This window comes from Chlamydotis macqueenii, chromosome 6 (assembly GCF_036417535.1).
Source record: "Chlamydotis macqueenii isolate bChlMac1 chromosome 6, bChlMac1.mat, whole genome shotgun sequence".
NCBI classification, from domain to species: Eukaryota; Metazoa; Chordata; class Aves; order Otidiformes; family Otididae; genus Chlamydotis; species Chlamydotis macqueenii.
In genome coordinates this window covers 35127502-35152075 of record NC_141561.1, presented here as the reverse complement: position 1 = coordinate 35152075, position 24574 = coordinate 35127502, and the positions used below count along the sequence as shown (strand labels likewise).

Sequence of the window (24574 nt, the reverse complement as noted above, 5' to 3'; positions counted from 1 at the left end):
GCATTCCTTTTTGGAACTACAACACAATGGCAGTTTGATCAATCTTCTCAAATTCCCCCAGTATTTTTTCCCCTAGGCTCTTGCTTGGGATTATAGCTGTCAAGAAAACAACCTGGAGAGCAGGGAGGAGTATGAGGTTTGTTTCAGGTTTAAAGAAAAATATCTTGGCATCTTTCCCAGCTAGTTCATATCATTCATTTAAAAGCCTAAGAAATGAATTTTTTCTATTTTTTAAGTTATGCAGAACCAATTTCAGAAATCTGAGCAGATATCTTGCCCATATCCAGAAAGAATTGTCTGTATTTAGTTCAGCTTGGCACTGAAGCAGGGCTATTCCATCTGTTCTGCCGTAACCTTTACTTTTCAGAGACCAGTATAATAACATATGCCAAGCAATGGGGAAAAAATTCTAAACTGCAACTTGATATGTCAGGAAATATTAGGGTACAGAGGCATGAATATTTTCCTTGGAATTTATTAAGAAAAGTCAATACATTGTGTGATCTTTTCCAGCAATGTCCTTCAAAGCAGAGGTTGTTTCTTGTTTGCTTTCTTTTCCTCTGCTGTTTAACATAGACTTTCTACTGTGATAGAAAGATTTGAACAAGTCTAATGATAGTTCCAAAAGGGACAGGTCCATAATATCTAAGGAAAGAACCATTTTACTAGCTTAATCTTGTTTGTAACATCAGGATGCAGTATTACAAGCAACAGTACCCACCATGAATAACAAACATAACTTGGATTACAGCATGACAGCACAATGTGCATCAATAGATCAGTTGTCTTTATTTCCTTAATCAGCAGAAACAGTCCACATGTTCAGCTACCACATCCAGTCTTTTCTCAGTGTGTAAGTAGGCAGAAGAATAAGACTTTTCCTCATTAAGAACTTAGTGATGTAGAAAAATCACATTATCCAGACACCAGTTAATTATTGTTCTATCATGCCTGATTGATGGGTTTTATTTTGCGATCATCAGATAAGATATGGGGTGAGATAAATTCAGGGGAGGCATGGGAACTTTTGTTTTGCTGTCATGTGCCTACTAAGACTACCCTTGAGTCTAATGAGGTTAATTCACAGCAAGGTGTGAAAGTAGCTTAGTAATTATTCTAAAAAAGGATGGCTACCTCTTTGCTGTGCCAAGTCCCAGAGCCAGGTAAACAACTTGTATGGAAATTGATTAGCAGCTGGGAAATGGTACCACCTAGAATAAATAGATGAATGAGTTCTGTTTCTGTGTATTAATCAAGCTAATTACAGCCATTTTGTATGCAGTATTTTCACTTCTTTGACACTGTGTGGACTGCTTGCTTCAGTTCTCTTGCCTAGACAGAAAGCAAGCAAGTGATTATCCAGAGAAAGTGTCTTTCCTCAGGCTTTCAGTACATTACTAACATGATGTGGAATATGAACCTTCCCTGGAAAAGGCTCACCAAACAAGTCAGTAAAGGCTGTGAAGTATATCTGCAGGCAGGTTCACTGAGCAGATAATCCAATTTGCTTCTCTTCATAGCACCCCATCATCCTGCTGAACTGGTTCTTGAGAAATCACCTGCACTTCACTGTACTTAGTTTCTCTAAGAGCTTCCTAGAGTAGAAGCAGAAGTGCTGTAACAACTGCTAGTGACTTAAAAACAAGCTAAAAATGGGCTTGAAGACGAGTTCAGGTAAGAGAGAAGTTGGTATTTTAACTCTTGATAATGCTTACTGTGTGCATTTTGTAACTGACTTGCAATAGGACTTGTGCTTTTTGGTGTTAACTTGTTTGATAGACAGTTATTGGTGTAAAAAGATTAAAATGATCACACTAGTTGGGCATCATCACAGTAAGACTAATGTGGGACACTTGTGCATTGTTTGCAATTCTGCATCTCAAATAGATTCAATGTTTCAACAGTGTATATCAAAACTTGTAAACTTTCTCCCTTGTTCCCTATTGCTTGATATCTTGAAGGTGTGCTGAGACAACAACTGCTGAATGTAATCTGAGCAGTAGAAAAATAATCTATTTTAAGATTAGGATAGTAGCAAGTGAATTATTCAAATGATAAAATATTAAGATATATATTTTGCAGCCTGTGCAATGACAATCTGAAATTAAGATGTAGCCCTCTATTTCCGTGAAATTTAGGGAAAATAGGAAGCCATACCCTAAGAAATGCCTAATAGAGTATGTATTATGTATGTAAATGGACAGTACATGTCTTGAAGTTAAGTGTGGCTTTAATCAGTTTCACAGTGGTGGAAGTATCATTCAAATTAGAGTTTATACACAGTGCAGGTGGTTTTCAATGAATATCCAGTCCATTCTGCAATCATATAATGAAAAAGGCTGTGACCTCATCTATGCCTTGGACCTTCTGGTGTATTATAAAATGCTTTGCACTGTGAGGTGAAGCAGTAGATTCTGATACCATTAAATGAACAGACTTTCTCCTGTTGCCACACTGGAGAGGACAGACCTTTTTCTGCAGGCATTTTTCCCTAGGCATCCCTTCAGGCATCTTGTTACTTTGTTTCCATTTTGTAACATAGGAGAAATAACCTATTGTATCTGTTACAGTAGTCAGGACACTCAAATATAATCATATAAAAAGAAAAGTGCATTTTGAAGTTATAGAATCTTTAGTTATAGAATATAACTAATTATCAGGTGAGTTGTACAAATACTGTATTAATATTTATTTGTAATCAGATTTTCTTTTTTCAGAACGAATTTGCTTTAATAGAAAGTAGTTTAATTCCTATGCAAACAGTCCATACTTAAAACTTTCCTATTTTCTTTTTTATTCAAGTTTATTTTTAATCAGCTCTTAAATATATTTTAAATTATGTGGTTTACATTATTTACTTCACATAGGACTGGAAAGGTGAGGGTTGTTTTGTTTTTCAGTCTGCAAATGCATCTAGAATGAGGAATAATGTCCAATCTCTGTTCTTATTAAAAATAATATTTCTAGGATTAAGTGCTGCTGCCATCAAAATTAACGACAAAAGTTCTTCTCCATTAACCTAATCTTTCCATATTTGAACTTTGAATAATATATGCAATTTTGATTGTTTACTTGATAATTTTTTAAAGGTAGAGTATAACTTCTCTATAAGCATTGATCACCAGGTTTTATAAAAAGGTAAAATTCATAATTTTATTCCGCTAACTTCTTACTACCAAGTGGCTCTTACTTATTCCTTTTGTATCAATTTCTAGTACTATTAATTAAAAGAATGAGGAAAGTGATGCCATCTTGCCATTTTTTTTTTCTGAGCAGGAGAAGATTAGCAGAAGATTCTCCTTGCACAGAAGATTATCAAACACCTTGCACTCTGTTTTAATGCAAGCCAAGATATATAGGAAAAAAAAATTATTTTATCGAAATATATGGTAAGTTTATGGTGATTACTTTATCTTGGTTTATTTTCTAAATGTACACTCCACACTTCAGGAAGGGAATACATATTTTTTTGAGTCATCTTTCTAACAGTCTGTCTTTTGTGGTTTTTAGCAGAATGCTCCCATTTCTGTTCATATCAGAGGTTTCTTAACAGAATTCCCTGGAAGACTATTTATTTGATACAGCGAACTAGTTTGAAAAAGCTTTATCTATCCATAGGAATAAATACAGGCTACTTATTTCTTTCTAGATGTTTTTATTAATGTTTCCTAACCAAGGACATCAAAGTACCTCTAACTTAAACTGCTGACTTGCAACTGTGGTTGTCTTTATTCTGGAATTTTTACTTTTTACTAACAAAAATATTTTTGTAGCAAAGTAAATCTTTTTCTGAAAACAGCTGTTTAAACTTGTGATTCTGTCCACTTTGTGTCTGTTTTGCTATACTTTGGTTAAATGTTAAAAGTTTCTTTTGGAAATGAATACGCAGACCTAAGCAGTATTTTTGACTGCTATTGAGGTTAACTTTCTGCAAACTTGAATCTCTAAAGCCACTCTTTCTCATGTTCTCTTTTCCCCTATTTTTATAATGCTTTTTCTTTGCCATATAAGAAAAGTTAACAGGCAACAGAACCTTTCTGTTCTGCTGCTCATATGCTGAACACACATAGTCTTTATGTGTTATGACTGGGACACAAAATCCAGCTGGTGTTCATTTCAATGAGACATTAATCAACTATCCTTCCTCTTGAATAAAGTTGTGGAAAAAATACTTCTGATTTTGACACTGATGTCTCCAAAACAATGAAACTGTAATAAGAAGGCGAAAATAGCTGTGCCTTTATGAATGCTTTCTTAAATGCATAAACTCTTAACAATTGAATTTTCTTTGGCGTTGTGTAGCATAGCAAGATTCACGATGAAGAGACAGATGCAGTGATGTAATGCATGCTGATAAATTCTCATATAAAAGCACATCTATGACTTAGCTTCACATACACTAGTGTGATTTTTTTCTTGTGAGAATCATACAAACCTAAATGTTTCTTCTTGTTCTGCTTTATTATCTTGTGATATCAAAATTTCAAAAACTCAGACTAGAAAAAGTATGAGAACTGTGGGGAAAAAATAGAGATACCAGGGTACGTGCCAAGTAATCTTTTTGATCTTTTCTGAACCCAATTCTAGAATCTAGCATTACAATAATAATGCTAAACTATGTTTGAGTACAGCATAAAAAGCAAGATTAGTACAAGAAGAATGATCAAGAACAGGTATGTCACTTAAAAGTGGTAGCTAATCTTCTTGTCTCAAAAACATCTTTTAAATGAGATGGGTTAATGATTGTCGGGGAGAAAAACATGAATTCATTTTGCTGCTGAAGTTGAGATGTTTCCTATAGAAAGCTCTGACAGTAAACAGTCAAGGCATAAATCATAAGTATGTCCCACAGCTTGTAAATCCAGTTGGTTTTTGTCTCTACCCTTTTTTGGGTCATCTGTTACCCTAGTTGTCATGACTTCCTCTTACTTTACCTACCACTTTCCTTTTTTCTGAGTCCTCTACTCTCTTTTTATATATACATACTTTGGTAAGAATTCCTGTATCCACCCTCAGCATGTGGATATGTGGAGTTGCTAGACCCCATTTATTGCTGGCTGCATTGTTTCAGTCTTTGGCTTTCATTTTTATCCTCATCAGCTGTGAATAAAGACAAGAAGCTTGCTTTATTCTATTTGCTGGTTTACAGTACAAACAGATTTCAGACTAAAGAGTGCAACCAAACACAGCAACAAGTGGCTGAAAGAAAAGGATATAGATTTACTTTATGCTCTTATTTCACCAAGAGCAAAGATCTTTATTTTGGTTACTTTTTGTTCATTGGTTCCCCAGATCTCAATGTGTTGCAGAGTTTTCTTCTTTGTCTTCTGGGTTTCTTACTCAAAGTGATTTGCAGACACCTACATGAGTTAATTGAGTTAATCTGGTTAGTTAATTCTTGCTTTATATCTACAGAACTGTGAAATTATATACTTAAAATGCTTGCAAATTCTTCTGATAGGCATTTGCTCTGAGAAAGGAGTTCAAGACTTAAGTCCTAAAATTGAATTTGGAAATTGATCTCTGGAGATGCTGAATAGTTCTTTTGAAGTAACAGTATGTACTAAGAAAATTGTTAAATTCCATTTCATGTAGAGAAGCCAGTTTTGTGTTCCTTAAGCATTGGTTGAACAAAGGGTAATAGCAGTTAGACCAAGGATAATGCTGAAACTAAAGTAATTTCCTTTTTGTGGAAGAGGTAAATATCCCACTGTACAGTGTGATTCCACCCTATGATTGCAGTCAACATACAGCTGATCTAAGCAGTTTCTGCAATCTTACTCTGCTTCTTGCCTCTGTCTCTCCCAGTTGCAGTTTGCTCTCTTTAGTTGTCCTAATCAGTTATTTTTAAGGCTCTGCTCTCAAACAGGTAAGTGAAAAAGCAAAAATGATCCCTATATTTCTAGGTTTCTTCTGTATGTAAAGAGAACACACAAACAGCTCAGCATAACTAGAGGTGAGGGAGCAAGTGTTTAAGGGTGAAGGGCAGTCATCCTTTAAAATGTTTTGGAAATCAGAAATTACCATAGGAATCACATAATTTTACTTGACTCTTTGTGTAACTTAAATTACAGCCAAGCAACCTTTACTGGAGAAGTTTAACTTTTTTGTTTCCTTCCAGTTCTCACATGAATATACGGAAAATGTATCCATGTGGTATCCATTTCAACATTTTTTACTAAAAATGATCCCAAGTGTGCTAATGAACAATACAGATGAAAGGCAGATGTTTGCTGTAACCATCAAGTTGGCATTCATGTCACAGCAATGTTTAGTGTGTTATGTTTACTACTTGGTATGCTGGCTGTCAAGTATATGTAGTTCTCTTCTGTTGTAGTTCAAATGAAAAGAGGCCTTCAGATTTATAGAAAAATGGAACTAGTAGTGTTCATTAGTGTTTCATGTGTGAGCAGAGAATATAAGGAGGCCTGGTTGTCCAGAAGCTATTTGAGGCTGCAAATCAACAGGACTTTTTTTGGACAAAACAATGATGCTTGTAAAACTGGTGGAGTGGACAAGTTGAACTTCAGAACCAGTTGAGCTCTTCCATTGCAACACTTGCACAGCAAAGGTTCCAACCATCTCTCTACTGCTTTAAGTCAGGCACGATGTTGAGCATGTGCTAGTCCTCTAGAGTAAATGGAGAAGGGGAAGTAGGTATGTGCATCTCTACTTGGAGATAACTGTTACTCTGCCTATTTATTCTATCTCTACTGTTTCTTGTCATCTCACCATGCATGAGACAGTTCAGGGCTATGATCTTCATCCAGAGATGAGCTCTATGCAATGTTGTACACTTAACAGTTGGATTGTGTTGTGCAAGCACAAAATGGCAGGTGGTGGGAACCCCAAATAGAAAAGATATCAGAGAAGAGTAACAAAAGAAACCATAATGTTTCATGATCTGTAACAAGAATTTGGAGTTAAATAAGAATTATAAAAAAATTGTCATTATTTTAAAAAGTGAGCAACAACAAACTAAAGGGAGAAGATACAGAACTGTTCTCAGATGAACACTAGCGAGACAGATATTAAATTAAGACAAGAAAAACAACATACTAGTCTTTGACAGAGAAGGAATGATTCAGAACTATTTTAAGTTAGAGACAGAAGCCAAGAGATAAATGATGACATAAATAGTCTATTAGCAAATAAGAAAATACACATTTAGGGAAGTTAATTTTATCTGGTTACACTGGTGAATAGATTGTGTTGCCATAGCAGATGCCCCTCAGCTTCATTAAGGTAGAGGAGAGATTACAGTGGGATGGTAGGAGGTTTTTCCAGGGGCATTATTGCTTAGTATTGTTTGTTGGCCATATACTAATGTAAAATTCCTTGCCATGTTGGTACCTTAGTTTTTCCTGAATATCAAAGTCTTTGTCATTCTAAATGTCAAAAGCTGAAAGGCTTTGAAAGGATGTCTTCCTTCAGGGTGAACTAAGGAGCTTCCAGTACAACAGGAACAAAATTTGTAAGTTTAGTAAGATTAGCTAAGGTTTTTCATGTTCTTTGGCACAAAATGAAAAATGACTTTAAGAAGAATATTTTAAGTAGGGAAGGATAACTCTTCCCAATTACTAGGAAGTGGAAAGGCACTAGAAAGGTTATGGTAAATGGAGTAGGAGGTTCTAGATAATTCATGGAAGGAGTAAGAAGATGGGACAAAGAGCAGAGTTCTTTACCTGTAAGGGGAATTTAAGAAATTCTAGGGTAAAATAGACTATTAGAGCAAAAAGCTCAAGTAACAGCTTGGTTTGGCTGTGAGAAGATAGTTGTGAATAAAGTGTGGCTGGGCTATTGTGACAATGAGTTGCTCATTCATGCAAGATGTGGCAATAGCAACATGGAAGTTTCTTTGTAGACTGTTTGGAAGTATGAGAGCATATTTACTGATGTTTCCTTTACTTAGTAGTAAGACTAGCTTCAGAGCTGACATTGCAAAAAGAGTACAGATGAAAATTAGTGAAGACTTGAGCAGTAAATGGGTAATATTGTCTTTAAGGATTGTGGTCTCATGTTGCATCCAACTCAATTGGTGAGGAGACCCCTAGGGTGTTTTGTCCTGTTACTAAAACCTGAACCATCAGGGTGGGGAGGAAAGCAGAGACTCACCTGAACCCATGCAACTACTAAATCCAATCCAAAAATTAGGGGAGAAAACACAGCAGTGAGTGCAGAGTGGGACAGTTCTACTCAAGAAAAAGAGAATGAAAACTCAGAATAAAATCTGTGCAAGGAAAGGACAAATATATTTAAGGAAAACAATTTGGTGTTTCTTTTGGAAATGGGAAGACAATATTCAAGCAGAAAAAAAAGCAGTTTAGAAAAAGCATTTTAAATGCTAAATTTTAGTCATCTTTGTATATTTCATGTACAGTCCCTATGAAAACTTCACATTGGTTTTGAGACTCTTAGAAGTATGCAGAATTGAGAGTATTGCTATCCATGAATGAAATTTTTATGAAATTTACATGAATGAGTTTTTATGAAATTTTCCATTTGACAAGGACAATAAGTATTTTGTGAAACAGGACCTTATTTGAGCAAGCCAAGTTACTTAGTATAAACAATGCATGCCCTGCTAATGACTATACCCTTGAAGAGAAACTGAGAGACTGATTGCAACAAAGGAAACTTTCTGCCCCAGAAGGTACCAAAAGTGGGGGTGATTGTCAAAGGAGCATGAACTAAGCAAGGATCTGCATGGGAAAGGGAGAACCAAGGTAAGCAGAGCAATATGGCAGAGAGGGCCCTGAAGGAGCAGGATAATGCTGTAAATTTGCCAGAAAAAAAAAGAAACTTCAAGATGGGTTCAAGGAGAGCAGACCTGCTGAAGAAGCCCAAACAGTTAAGGAGGGATCCAGAGCATGAAAACATTTATTAAACTAAGGGGATGTGTATCCTTGCAGGCGCATAACATTGATAGAGGTTGTGAATGGGCAATAAAATTCCAGTAATTAGTGTCCTCAAAATGAACTCTTTCATTATACTATGAAAACCACACCTCCAGTACTAAAGTTGCCCCCTCCTCAGATTAAGATCCCTACTCACCAAGCATGCTTAGTAAATCTAAGAATTATGGTATCTTGAAACTAATGTAAGATAACAACTAACCAAATGTAGTTAAGTAGGTGTGACTGAGAAGTGGAACTGTTATTTTGAGTTGTATAAAGATGCAATGCAATCATAACCAGGTGTGCTAACTCTGTGGATATTTCACCTAGCACTCATCTCACTGCAGAAATGAAACAAACACCTCTGCTGTGTGTAACATTGGTGTATTGCAATTTAAAAAAAAAAATTGTACTTTGCAAGTCTTGTCACTGTCTTAAAGCAGTGTTAGTTATTTTCCTTTTTCTCACGCTAATTTGGAAGGTGACCCTGATTATTAGATGGGGAATAAAGGAAGGGAAACATAATGCTGAGTTGTTTATTCTATTTCTACAACTAAGACAAAACATAGACATTTTCAGTGACAGGCAGGAAAGGAGAATGATAGCAGATGAGCATTTTACTGTTTAGATATTCTGTTTTGTAACTTTATTCCTAGTTTTGTAATTGAGACTCTTTTGTTTGGTATACGATTATTTATTTATTTGATGTGGATGGAATGAGCTACCCAGAAGTAGATATCCAAATAAGAATTGAACATCAGAAGCTCACTCTATCCACACATGTGGGAGTGTGAAAGTGTTTGTTATTCAGCTTTAGGGATCAATTTGTGAGGTGATATTAGGAAGTATTAGCATCCAAAATCAAAATTTTACTTGCTTTGTATTAACTGGCAAGAAACAAGTCATTGGAGAAATACTTTACCATTACAGAAGGCTAATGACTCATTAGTTGTTATCAAAAGCCAAGTTAAACTAAGTCAATTTTTTTCCCTTAATGCCTTTACATGAAGGCAGGCTACAAGGTCCAGCACCCAGAAGAGCGAATACCTAATGTCTTTAGTACAACTATAATACACTGTGTTTTGCCCAGCCATGCGTTGCATTAGTGTAGTTGTGTGAACTGTTTGCTCTTTATTCAATGGATAAGGACCCATGACTTGTTTGAGTAAGATAGTAACATCACAAATTAGCAGTTATTACTTTCAAGCGGATGCTTAGGCTCCATTTTGAGATGTGCTGAATGTTAAATAGTCACTAGGGGGATGTAGGAGTTCTGGATAGAGTTAAGGCTCCTCTTTAATGAGTTTTTATTACAGTATTAAAATGCTGCTTCATCAATAGTATTTTTTGAACTTTCAGGTCAAGTATTGTACTCCATGTAATTAAATATAAGCTTAAAATGCACTCTTTGGCATTTCTTAGAAAACTCAGCTGGGCTTTTTGCCTGACAAGTTTCAGATCAGTTTTAAGCAACAGCTACTTCAGAGATAGACCCACATATGGTCCAAATTCTGGGAAATGTTTATTCCTTTAATTTTTCTGTTTTCATGAAAAGCATCTGAAGATCATTGTCATAAACAGAACTTTAACAGTGATGATAACTGCATCCCACAAGGGGAAGCCAGTGCTTAACCTCAGCCTGGCGCAGAGGAACAGTAGTGACCAAGAGATTGCCTTATCCTAGCTAAAGGTAGATCTCTGAGACTGCTGAAGGCATGGGCATGAAAGACCACAGTTCTGTAATAGTTGCAATTCCAAGACAGACAATATATATACACTTCAGAGTTTGGAATGTTTTTAGTCATAGGTGGGCTTTTAGATGTTTTAATCATCTCCAGATTGTGCAAGTTCCTTGTATCTGTTACTTTATTTTATAGATGCACTATTACCTTTTAGAAAAGAGGTGAATTTCACCTGCAACATCAAAGTCCAATTACAAACTGTCTACAGGCTGAGCTGTTTTTCATCCTAAAGTGTAAAAAAGGATTACCATGAAAGGACAAACCCACTAATAATCATGTGAGATATCTACCAAGGAAATTGGAAAAAAGTCTGAGTTTGAAGTGTTTGGCAGAGAATAACAGAAAAGCCTCATGGTCTAGTAGCTATGGAAATGTGTGAAATTGTGTCTGGGTGAAAGCACTTCAGACTTCTGAATGTGTTCATAAATCACACATATCAATTGTCAAATAAGAAATAATTCTATAGTTCACTTCTCACTCCTGTAATTCAAGAAGAGTACCTAAAAGCTTAAAGGAAAAAAGTAGAAGTTAATTCAAATATCTGATCAAGTCTATTCAGAGTCTTTATTTCCAGATGTTAACTCAGGGGCTCATCTTCAGTTACTAGGTAGTGTTCTGTTCTCCTTGCTTGAAGGTATCTGCTCATGCCAGCTCTGAAGTCTGCACCAGGATCTGGCAATCATCAATCCCAAATACCAAAGTGATGCTTGCTCCTACTGTTTTACCTAAAAAGACTAATTCATAGTTTAGAACTTACTGAGAATTCTTAAGATGGAACAGCCACTGGAAGTGATTAATGGTACTTCCTGGTTTCCAGACATGTATGTTCCAGGACAGGGGACATATATCAAAATATTTACACTGTATAACTTCTGTATGAAGCATCTTTTTTTTTCTATGGAAAAAATGAGTGAGCAATAAATGTGTCATGATTTGGGAAGTATTAATGACCCATGGAGACAACTGGTTTATAATATGATGGTACAGCTGACTACAAGAGTTAACTTCTGCAGAACACAAATAATATGGATAAATAATTACGTTCCAGACTTCAGACTACAGTGTAGTCATAATTGGATGTTTATTCCCTCTCCTACAGATCACAAACACGTATTGTGTAAGATAGCTTTATTTCTTTGTCAGTATTAGGGATATGTGTTTCAATACTGTAAATACTTTGTTTCAATACTGTGCTGTCTTTAGCTTTCACGTCCTTCTGTTAGCCTTCTACCAGTATTACCAAATTTATTCTCTTTTAACTTTTCAATTTTGCATTATATGTGGAAAATAATTCAGGGGTTTTTAACATACATATTAAATGCATGCTTCACTTCTATTGTCTTAGAGATACAAATCAGTTTTGGTGAGATATATCTAATGTAAATAAGTAAGACTCATCCTTAACTGCACATGCATCTATATCCAATCTTGCATAAAGTAGAATTAAGTATTATATATGGAAAAGAAGAAAAGAAAAATAGAGGGAAGTCTGGTTTATGACACATGCATATGAAATATTGATTTGGTCTGGATTAAAGGCCTCACATAATTCTTGGCTTTTGTGAGGCCTTGCCTAGGCTATTTTACTAAATAGCTTTGAAGACTTTAGTTTCCAATTTACCTGTTGGTAGATGCTGTAGCATTTACATCAAAGGACTAGAGATACATCAAGGGACTACAGATTCTTCTAGAGCTAAATCTGCTTCCTAACATTTCTTCTAAGAGAAGCCTTAAAAGCAAAGGCTTTAAACAGATTTTTTTCTACTTAGAGGTTTTAATCTTGTATAAATATTTTAATAATATATTATAGTATTACTCTTTATGAAATCCAGAGGAAAAACACTTGTGAGTTCATTGAGACCTGACTTGAAATTTAACTTGGGTTTAGGCATCCTTCAGTACACTTTTGTTGCACCATTTTAAAAACTGATGTCCATCTGTAGCGTAGATGATAGCATAATGATTTATTTTCTTCTTTCTGTCTTAAGCTAATGGCATGATTAAGTTCTGGGCTGTCTTATTGTTCTAGGCTTTTGTCATGGAGTAAGCAAGTTACACCACTTCAAATGATTTCCTAAGTAGACTTTCTGCCACACTTGAAAGGATAACTGGCTCAGGAAAAAGTGATGTTAAGTATTTTGCCCTCTTCTTCTCTGTGAAGAACACTACATACTAGCCTTTTGTTTTTACTGAAAAATTCTGTTGCTTCTTCCTTTTCTCAAACCTTTAAAATGAAGTGCCCAATGTCTGTTTCTTTCTCTTGGCTTTGTAGTGGCAAGTTACATAATCAGTGTTAGTATGTCAAGTTCTGTGTGAAAAATTATAATAATGATAAGGAAATACATAATAATGAGGAAAAATACTATCAAATACTCAGCAAGAATCCTTTCATAAATGGGAACATAAAAGGAACACAAGAAATAGTAATTTTGAGTCAATAACCCTTCACATCTTTGAAACACAACTGCATTCCCAGTTAATCAAGCTAGAAACATACCTTTTTCTCATCTCATTCCCTCTCTCCACCTCAGATCGTCTAATGTACATAAGCCTCTATTGTGTGTTCTCATAAATCTTGTCTCAAAAGTGGTTTTGGTTGACTGTCAAACAGAAGTGAAAATTCAGGTAATGTGATGTTAGAGCTGCTTTCAAGAGACTGACATATGTTCTGGTCTGACCAACAGAATCCCTGTTACCTGGCTAATTAAGCTTATGGAAGATAAGGCAACTGGTGGGCTGGCTACTATTGGCTGTTGTTATCTCTGATGTGGAAACTGATCACACTGCTAATGATGTCCAGCTCTTAACTGAAATATAGAGAATCTTATGTCCTCTTAAGATCATCAAGATCAATGTGAGGATGTGACTTTTATTTACTATGTGTCAATTTACATTTCTCTGGCAAAGTAAGGAAAATTTAAAATGAAGATGTATGTTATACCACTGTGATATTATTAAGAGGCTTAGAAGTTAATTATGAAATCAGGAGCAGAATTCTCCCTGGCAGTGTTTCTTCTGAAGACAGACTGAAAGGGGATTGCTTTGGTTAGTTACTTAACATCCCCACAGAGTAATGGTAGAGAGCTTGTAGTCTATATGAGAGGTGAGATAGTGCTCAGCAGGGAGGTGGAACTTCTTAGGTTTTCTAATTGGTGCAATCCTTTAATCTTTGTTCCTTCTAGTAACTATTTTCTGATAAACCAGTCCCAGTGATTATTTACTCTTTGATCTTGGCATAGCTCCAGATCTAAATGAAGACTGATTCCATTGCTTTTGCTCATCCTCTATTATCTCCACTCAGTCTTCACCATCTGTTTACATGACTGACACGTACAGCCGCGTGAGAACAATAAAACTGATCTATTTGTGTAAGGAGCTGAGGTGCAAGCGTGTGTTCCTGAATGTGGTTTTGTTCTCTCCTGAGAATTCTTGTGTGCCTAGATCTTTGCTCAACATAACTCAAGAATGATAGCCCCAGTAATGACCTTATGTAGTGCACTTCAGGTTTTGGGGACACGGACTACAGAGGAAGTCACTGTTTTATTTTTTGCTCTTAGCCTTTTCCTGCATCACACCAATTGGCAATTAAGATGAAGAGGTACTAATGCTACTGTTCATATATTTTTTTGATTCTACTTCTCCTCTCAAATACTGTTCTCATTCCATCCCTAGAATGACACTGTTGATTGAAAGAAATGACAGTAGAAGAAAGAAACCACATTTTCCTTTATTCCCTTCAAATAATATGCAGCAAATTTAAGTCAAAAATAGGTTTGCTGTAGGTTCCTTTTATTTCAGTACTGCAATACAGATTATATCAAAAATATACCTCAGAAAAAAGTACAAAGCTTCCTATGTACTGAGTACTCACTTTTTTTTAAGGAAAAAAAAAAGTTGCATGTAGAAGGGATTTTGAAAAGTGTAATTTCCTGAGCTACTATATTCTATACATTAATTTTCATTGCATTTAAGCTAGTATAACTTGATTTTGGACAAAATTTACCCTGACTTCATCAAACATACTTAACTTCAGAAAAATCCAGTAACTAAAAACACACACCTGTATCATATTTTATTTTTAACTTGCTCTGAAGGATCTGCTAAGGTACCATAAAACTATTTTCAAGTGCCCTTAATGTCAGTTGCTTTCTGAGTCTCCTTTGCAAAACTGAAGAAAACGTGTATTGATAGTAAAATGTTTTCTGTTTGTCTAGCCTGTGCTCTGCTTTGCTGCTGGGACAGAGCACTACTGACCTTTTATTAGAGTTCTAGTAAAATTCTACTAAGGTTTTATGTTTGGGAAACATAAAACACATAAGGAAGTCCTGAACTTTACAGATACACAGGTTTACTTTTAATGGCTCAAAACTTTGGGACTCCATGTAGGAACTAGACTGCAGCTGAGCTTGTTTAATCAAAATAAAAACTGTACACTTGGTGAATTAGTTTTAGTACCTATTTGGCACACAAACAAGACCAACTTTGGATGCATATACACTGGAACAGGTTGCCCAGAAAGGTGGTAGAAGCTCCATCCCTGGAAACATTCAAGGCCAGGCTGGATGGGGCTCTGAGCAACCTGATCTGGTTGGGGATGTCCCTGCTCCTTGCAGGGGGCTGGACTAGATGACCTTTGAAGGTCCCTTCCAACCCAAACCATTCTAGGATTCTATATTATGAAATGCCAAATGCATGAAGATGCTTCTTGGCACTGAAATGAGCTTTGTCTTACACCATGTAGTTTTGTCTAAGAAAGCAGAACATGAACTGCTTTGTTGCGTGAAAAAAACATTCACACAAACATGAAGAACAGGCAAACAAAGTCTAAATGTTTAACACCAGTCAAACTTGTCATAGACTAGGTTAGTCTGTGGTGTTATTTCTCAGACTACTGAAAAACAAGGTTCTTGGTAGCATTTTACTTTCTTCCATGTTTGGATAAAATTCATGCATTACTTCTCTTCCCATCCTTCCTGTCAGTGTTTTTGACAGGCACAAATTACTGAGGTGCATGCAATGCAGTTGTCAGCTCCAACAAGATGCTGCGGAAGTGTGTATGGGAGTAGCTGTTGATAACAACAAAAGGAAAAAAAATTGCTTATTGACCACTCATAGATCAGCTGTGAATTAGAGTGCTTTGCTCAAATTTATTAGATATTCCCTTCAACTGTATTAACATTGCAGTAAAAGCAGGTTCATTAGGGTGTCATATTGTTTTTTTTTTTTATAGAAATGTTTAAGATTTATTTTTGGATGATGAAAACAATTCCTGGCTGTGTTCTTATGTGTAGAATTTAACTCCCATACAACTTCTCCCAAAGCATTTTCCATTTTCCTTCCTTTGTGGAATTTCACTTCTGTCTGTTGATCTTCTGGAATTCTGCTGGTATGATTCTACTATGGTCACAACTTTCCATGCAGTGATCCTTTGCAACTTCTTCATAGCCTGTTAGTTTGCTAGGGAAATTTACAAATAACTCTGTAATGGTGTAAGATCTTAGCATTTGTTTCCTTCGTGGGAGAGAATGAACTGATGGAAAATTTCAGAGGCATTACAATAATCTCTACAGCAGACAATTTTACTACTAATTTGCTTTGTTTTTATGTATTTTAGAGGGTGTTTTTAGTTTATTAGTGAATGGAAAAGGCAGCCACCCTAATTAACTCTTTACATGATTCACATTATGGCCATTATCTTTGGCTTACTGATTTAAAAAGCTGCCTGCTCTTGACTTCTGCCCTTGATGGGTTTTTCCTCTATCATGATCTTTCCATTCTTAACTGTAAATTGCCACCCTAAGCTCTTTCCCATCTTGCCTTTAAAGAAAGAAAATGCCCACTGCAGACAAAACACCTCTGATTTGTGACTTATTTTGTTCTGCTCTTGAAATGGCCATTCTTGAGGTGTGCCTATTGCTGCATAAAAAGTGAAAGGCGTTTTTCACTATGCTAAGGAAAAAACTCAGGCAGAGGAATAGCAGATGATCTTCCTGCCCCCTTATTGGCAGTATCATGGCAGAAGGCCACCAGCAATAAAAGAAAAAGGGCAGACATGAATTCCTTGTCTTTCTGCAGGGGAAAGTTGTCTCTAACTTGTTTCCTATGGCTGTCATAAAAATACATTGATTTACACTGTTCTGGTGTTTCGAAAAGACCTTTAAATTGAGATTGTATGTCATGGGTAATACTTCAAAGCCAGAATGATATTATGCAGTGGTACCCTACAAAAAATTTCTGGTTTTCTTTCTAGATTTACCAAAAATGTGTGGAATTTTTTTTTAAATAGTGTTTTCCGGAGGTATGCTGAGCTGCTGACTTACAATCCCCACTTTCTCAACTACTTGGCTGTTTTTGACAATTTTTTTCCCCCCCTCCCATTTCTTCGCTTCCTCAGACTTTCCCCAAGGCAAGAGCTTCCTGACAACACCCTGGGCTGCCAGGTGCGGTGTGCACATCCCTCAGTGCTGCGCTGCCCCGGATACCTCGCTCCCCTTTGCTCGGAGCCGCCCGCCGTAGGCACCCCCGCTCCCAGCCGTCCCTCCCCCCCTGCCCACCCCCCACGCGGCCGTGCAGTCACAGAGCGGTCCTCGGTCACGCCATCGCTTTCCCCAGCGCCTGTGGCTCCGGCCGCCTCATGCCACAGCCCCGCGGGGCCGGGTGGCGCGCAGCTGCCACGGCGCCCCCTGTCGAGCGCGGCGGGCCGCAACCCTTCTGCTGCCGCCGTTCGCCCGTGCCGGCGGCGCCGCCTCCCCGGTCCCTCGCTGCCGGCCGGCGGCGAGAGGCAGGGGGAGCCCGGGAGCAGCGGCGGCCCAGCCCGGCGGGCAGGGAGGCAGGCGCGGTCCCCCGCCCGCCCGTGCTGACGTCAGGAAACTTTCTCGGCGGCCGGGGCCGGAGCGGGCGTAGTGTGCCGGTACGGCGGGGCGGCCTCCATCACCCCGGCAGGTACGCGGCGCTCCGGCGGGGCAGGTCCCGGCCCCGGGACGCAACTGGCCTGCGCGGCAGGGTCCCCCGGGCTCCTCATCCTCCCTCCCGGAGGCGAGGGCAGTTGGGGGCGGGCGCAGCCGCCCGTTCCGCCCCCCCTCCTCCCCGGGTCCTGAGGTGCGGCTGGCGAGCGGCGGTGGGGAGGGGGCTCCGGGCGCCTGTTGATCGCCGCGGTGGCAGCACTGCCGCGGGTTTGGAAACTTCGCAGCTGGCGGGTGAGCCGGGGGTGGGGGGGAGCGGTGTGAGTAACGAGGCTTGTTCGTTCCCGGTGGCGAGCGGAGCGATGGGGCTGACTGGGCAGCGCCTCTGGGGTTGGGCGGGGGCTCCTGCCCCTCGCCTGGGTGCGGGGACGAAACTTGCGATGGGCGCAGCTGGCAGCGGTTCGTCCCTCGAACTTCAAACCCGCGAGGACGTGGGGGTTTTAGACACGCGGTGTGCTGCGGCTTAGGGTGTTCGTGGATTTCGAGTAGCTGAAAGTAATCAAATGCCTTTCATTCTGGGTTGTGTTGGTGGTTTTTTTTTTTTTCTTAGTAAGTACAGTAAAGCCATTATCCCAGGCGAGGTTTTGTTTCTCCGCGCTGGCAGCTCGGCGGTGCCGGGAGCCGAGCCCAGTGAACGCACGATTGTTGTACGAGGGAGGGTCCTCTGCCCGTAGGCAGAGCCGGCTCGGCCGGTGCGCGTTAACTCCGCGGAGCACCGCGGTGTCGGGAGGGCGGGGTACCAGAGGGGTTTGGCGGAGCATCCTGGAAGCGGGGAAGGGGAAGGCGAGCAAGGACTGCAGCCGCGGGCTGGAAGTGAGGCGAGGGAGATTCAGGGAGAAATTCTCACTTTTAAGGGGTTGTGAAAGTTGTGCGATGGTTCTCGGGAGGAATGTGGACAAGTACGTTGCTCGTTTAATTTCACTGTCCTTGTCATTGACTGAAAGGCACCGAGAGTCAATCAAAGGCCTGTAAAGGTTAATTGTATTCCTCATACAAAGGAATTTGCCCCCTTCCGAAGACCTAGATTTCCGAGGTTCTTTTTCAACTTAACACAGTCATTACATTTCTGATTTAAATAGCGCGCAACTCTCACTTTCAACATTTTCGGTTTCTGCAGTTGCATTGCAGTTGCAAGTTTTTGAAAAGTCTTCTCTATGTAATGTAACTAAAAAGACGTTACAAAACCCAATGAACTGGAAAGCAAGTCATATGTGAAGGGGATTATGAAGGTGCTTTGAATGTGTGTAGATACGTATAAAATGTTTCAGCAAAATATTTGGTCTACCCAGTGTAAATATAAATAGACCATTTCTACGTTTTGTGTGAATAACTATGAACTTGTCCTTTTGGAAATACTTTTGTTTCTGTGATTTTCTTCCCCTGGGTGTTAAACTAACTTACAACTTCAGTCGTACCTTTCAGTTGTTGTAGTGATAAGCAATACTTCAGAGCTTCAAACCTCTGCCACTCATGATGATAATAAAAATAAGAAAAAATAATTTATGCAAGGGAAAAACAATAATTTTATATTTTATGGTAATTTTGAAATGAACAGAAAACTTTGCCTTGTAATTCCAGATTTGCTTGATCAGTTTGCCATGTAGTAGTACGTCAGGGACAACCTCTGATATTTGGAAATTATCTACATGCACTTAGGGAAAGGAGCAAGAAAGTAGTGGGGGAAACAGGGAGATAATTTCATTGTTATTAGCCTTACCCTTTTTGATACAGATTTTATTTTTAAGTGTATGGATGCGTTAGTGAGCCTCCGCAAAGGTGAAAAGGTTGAATAGAGTGAGTGATTTATGGATTAAGAGCCTAGGAATTATGGCACAGTCTTCGAGGATACTAGGGAGTGGTTCAGTTTGTGCTTTTAACAGAGCTACAGTGGCAGAGATATCAGTGAAAAGAGACTGGAAAGAAGCAGAAGGAAGTACAAATCAGGTTGCCTTAGAAGTAAGGATGTCAGTCTGAAGCCTGACCTGGCTAGCATTGGGCGTGTCCTGTGAGTGATGAGTACAGAAATTAAAATTACTTTGATGCCAGAAAAAAAAAAGAAAATACCAGACTGTAACAGTGAACTACTGTTACTATGGTGTTCTGTGTAAAGCATTTTAAATCACATGGGATAGTACAAAATTGATGCAGGAGGACCAAAAAGGAGGAAGATGCCGTTAATAGGAGCAGACAATGAGAGTTGTTATTACACAGACTAACAGTTGGTACTGCCTCCTTAGTCTTCAGCAACAACTTCATAATCTTTTTGAGGTCTTTGTAGCATTCAAAGGTGTGCATCTATTGCCCTGCAAAATATTCACCTGCTGTGATGTTTCGGAATTTCCTTTACAAGCTCATTAAAATAATTTGTTAGTCTCTTGCCTGTGAACAGTGTTACATCTCATGGCTCAGTGGCAGTGTGTCTGAACTTGTAAATATTACTGGATGCTCTAAAAATTATAAAAGACTTATATGAAAAACTTCAGAGGTCAAATACAATAAACTGGCATTTGTAGTATGATTATAGGATTATTTTTCTCTGGAGATAATCCCACAATAGCATGTTGCTTGAATGTGTCATAAGAATATAATTAGAACTACCACATGAAATAATCAAAGGCCAACTTCAGCTTGAACTGGGGGACTAATGTAGCTTGAAAGAGAACAAATAAATGGACTACTTTATTCTTTAATTGTTGGCATATCTAATGCAATGTGGGGCAGGATTCTAATTCCGTCAGAGGGAGTAGAGCACTGAGAGCTGTAAAGTCCACCGGGTTCACTTCACAAAAATCGCTGCTCCCTTAGAATTTTCGGTTATTGTTGAGGGTGAAATGCGTGGCAGGAATTGAGGCTATGTTTCAAGTAAATTGGCTCTTGAGACAAAAAAAAATTCTGAATTAATGACTTATTTGAGTTGTTGTTATATAAGAATAGGCTAATTGGGCACAAATAAACATTTTCCCCATCCCCTTTTTTGCCTTACTGTAATCTGATTTTTGAAAGGATAAGCACTTTTAGAGAATCAGGCTGTATCCCAGGAAAGAACAAACAATACTGTTGCTGTTAGAGCACGTAGTGCCTCTGCATAGCTACCTAACAACATTGTGGTTCTCTTACCTTCAATAGATAACCTTTAATCTAGAAATATTTGTTGATATCCTTGTTCCCAAAGGAAGCTAGTTCCTTTCTAGTATCTTCTAAATCCCTGAGATCAGAACCCTGGCTTTTTTCATGTGATTAGTCTCCCTACCCCACTGTCAGTGCTTTGCTGAAGATGCCGTATGACTTAAATGCTCCATCAAACTGTTTTATAGATTTGCTGTTGTGGAACAGCCGCTATTACCATTTCATGTGTAGCCTTAATCTGGGTTTACACTCATGGCCTGTGGCAGTGGCGGGTAGGGGCAGGAGGAAGGAGGTATTACATTTACTCTGAATTGCCATTTTGTGGTCCGTCCTCAAGGCGTGTACCTGTGACCTAAGAGGAATGGAAGAACGCAGTAGTGGCATTACGGTGAGTTATTGCCCACCCTTTTAGTCTCAGATGTGCAAATGTAGACCTTGTCTATGCCATTTCATTTGCCCAGGGGCACTGAAAGAACTCTGCAAATGGTCAGTAGTAGATCTCAAGTCTAAAAAATGCATTCTACCTGGGCTGCAGCATCACCCAGTCTAATAAGCACAAGGGTCATGTGAAATGCCTTATCTTGCCGTATGGTTTCAAAGCACGTTTGTTACGGTAAACTGAACATCAAGAGAAGGAAATGATGTTACCACATAGATATTATCCAGGATTTCAAAAAGAGAATTTATCCAGCTGGAAACTCATAATGAATTCCCAGGGAAGAATTTGTACTTTCATTCCTCCTCCCCTCTGCCAGCTTAAGCAGATGTTCTAATCACCAAGCTGAGAGGGTGCTCTGGATTAAAATATTATCATTTCCTCAGGTTGAAATGACTTTCTTTGCCTAATATGTAATAACATCCGAAAAAGAGAATGAAACAAACATTTATGTAGAAGAGACAAGACCTGAGTTTCCAACAGCCATCTAAGTAGTGAGCTTTCACTGGGGCAGGGAGCAGAACTCGGGCTTCATAATGCCTGTGGTTTCACACAGACTACTTGATGATGTGGCCAAAAAGCATCAGAAAGCCCCTTATACCAGATTTCTTTAACTTCTGCGAAGTTCTTTTCTATTTTGAAGGGCAGGCATTGAGAAATTCTGTTTTTTTTTCTTTTAATTCCTGAGTCTGACCTACTCATTTTATTAGTATATACTGTATATTCTACTCAGTTTGTTAGTACTGCATGTATTTTATGTCTAACTTTAAGCTCGCATGTTCAGGTTTTATTCTGAGAATTGAGCTGGGTTTTCTCCATTTTTCTATCTCGCTTGCAGTTGTAAAGATTCAGAAACATCTGTGCAGCCAAATGGTTTTCAATTTATTCTGTCAGCAATACCTGATCAACACCATTGCCTTGCATGAGTTTGCACAAGTGTGACTTGGTAAATAATTCTCTTAATAATACACTGCATGAAGCATAGACTGCAGCTGGCTCAATCTTACTTATTTTTAAGCTCTATGGAACTAAAAAGTTGCTAAAATTTGGGGCGATTTGTAACCAGAAAGTAGAACTGTAATATGTGTAATTTTTTTAGGTGTTCTGGTTAGTCCTGTGCTGTAGAAAAATCCTGACCAGTGCAAGTAAATAATACTTTTATTTTGAAAAATGTGTGACTTCTAAGGCAAATCTTTTGGCATTCAGAAGTGCCTGGTGGCTGTTTCTAGCATGCTGTATTGCTTTAGTGGAGCAGGGCAGGTAGGTACCCGAGTGCTGGGGAATAGGTAGGGGTACAGGAGCCTCATGTCCAAGGTGCTTCAGTCTTCTCGTAATCCCTAAAATACCATCAAAATTTTTAAAGTACATTTGCATTCCTACTTATTATTTTCAGATAAAACAAAGTCATTTTTTAAGGGCTGCTGGATTCTCTGAAACTATTACAGATCTTTAATGTGATTTTTTTTTTTCCATTCTTTCTCTGCTCTCTCCATCTTAGTTTTAATGGACACAATGTTGGACAAAAGCAAAATGCAGTAGTAACACAGTGTGCAAAACAGAATCCTGATATTGCCTGCTGTGACATTTAATAGTCTATTCTATTTTCATTTTTATCCTTTTAAATGCAGATATTAGATCTTCAGTTCCTTATAGGGAGGATGGGCTATTAGGAACTTAAAAATTGTGCTTGAACTTTCCAAGTGATCTAGGACACTCTAAATCGGTGTGGCCCTTAAAGGTTTTTTTTCAGAGTTCTCAGAAGCCTGTGCAAAATCAAACTTTGTTTCCAGTTGATGAAAGGCAGGGATAAGGCTGCTGGTGCAGTGAGGAAAGGTGGCTGGTGGTTGCCCATGCTCGCCTCTGTCTTGCTGCTCTCCTTGTGGCAAGGGGACCCCTGGGAGAGCTGGTTTCTTCCCAGCTGTGGTCTGTACCATCTGGGCTTTGGCAAGCAGCTGTTTTGCTAGTGCTGGCAATTTCTATCTGCTACCCTGTGTAACTATTGTTTTTCCTGTGCACGGAGGCACTCATAATGTTAATCAATCTATTTTGTTATGTTGAGAGCTTGTATTTTTTTTATATGAGTGTGCATCTTTTAAAGAATGTACCTCTTGAAACAACAGCGTATTTTTCTTCATCTGTTGTGAAATCTTCTGGAAAGCATAACAGAAGTGAGGTAATAAGCCTAGATAAGGGACTGTGTTCCCAATTAAAAAAATATTTTTCCTGCAGTCACATCTCAAAATGTTGTTTGGAACAGCAGTCATCTTGGTGTGCCAATTACATTAGGAATTGTTTTAAAAAAATTGATGTGTCCTCAAACCTATTTTTTTAATGTTAGTCTAGACCGTCTTTCCAAACGCCTTACTGTGCAGATATGTGCTGTCTCTAATGCTTTCTTCCTACATGCTGTGTTGGCAGCCGTGTGCATTCAAAGTTCATGAGTCAGATTCCCTAGGAAAAAAAAAAAAGATATTAAAAATAAAACAGGCTTTGTCTGTTTTGAACATTTAGTATTGTTTTCCTTCTTTAAAGCTTTTTTTTTAACTGTGTAGATCTGAAACTTATTTTATATTGAAAATAGATTTCTTATTTTAAAACACAAGCTCAAAGTTTTGGGACTTGGGTCTTCAACAAAAGCAGATCTTGAGACTTGGCCTAAAATGATGGATGATGGCACCACTATGTCTGAGCTTCTGCTGATACACACTTCAGTCTTAAATGAGAAGAATACCAGTTGAAAAGCTTCATTTTAATCCATGTTTATATTCAGAGGTAACAGAGTTCTCTGCTGATGGTTCTAACTGCTTGTTTGTGTGCTGAAGTCAAAGCAGATTCAATGCTAGAGCTAAAAATACTAGCTGATAGTTGTCCCAGTGCTGGCTAGGATGCAGTTAATTTTCCTCAGAGCTGGGAGAGGAGCTGGACCTGGTGGCACCTGTGGCTGGGGACACAGCTGGGACAGGTTACCCAAACTGGCCCAGGGGCAGCTCTGTCCCATAGGACATCAGGCTCAGTGTGTCAGTGAGGAGTGGGCTGAGGGGAGGCTCCTGCTACTCAGGAGGGAGCCGCGCATCAAGGATCCACCCTGAGCTATGGCACTGCACAGTATGTGCTTCAGTATTTTCTGTTATTGGTTTGTTTGGTTGTTTTCCATTTCAGTTTCCTTTTCTTCTGTTATTCTCTTAAACTTTTTTTTTTGGTTAAAAATCTTAACCCATGAGTTTTGCCTTCTTTTCTTTACCAGTTCTCCCTCCTCTCCCACTGAGGGGGTCTGGGGCAGTGAGAGGGGAGTGAGTGACTGTGATATTTTAGCTGCTGAGTAGGGCTAAACCACGACAATAGTGTATCTCTTTCGTCTGCTTCCCAATTCATAGGGTGACAGCATGGACAGAACCGTCACTTCCAAAGCAG

The 24574-nt window shown here is 38.7% G+C and overlaps 1 protein-coding gene across 6 annotated transcripts in view; it reads left to right on the top strand.

Annotated features, from left to right (window-relative positions):
• Positions 1 to 1638: 1638 nt before the first annotated feature.
• GULP1 (GULP PTB domain containing engulfment adaptor 1) overlaps positions 1639 to 24574 on the top strand; it is a 175148-nt gene continuing 152212 nt past the window's right edge. For 4 of the 6 annotated variants that reach the window (XM_086751408.1, XM_086751409.1, XM_086751403.1 and 1 more), the window contains exon 1: positions 17478 to 17581. The gene's annotated coding sequence lies outside the window, so the exon portion shown is untranslated. The other 2 variants (XM_086751405.1, XM_086751404.1) reach the window with 2 other exon arrangements.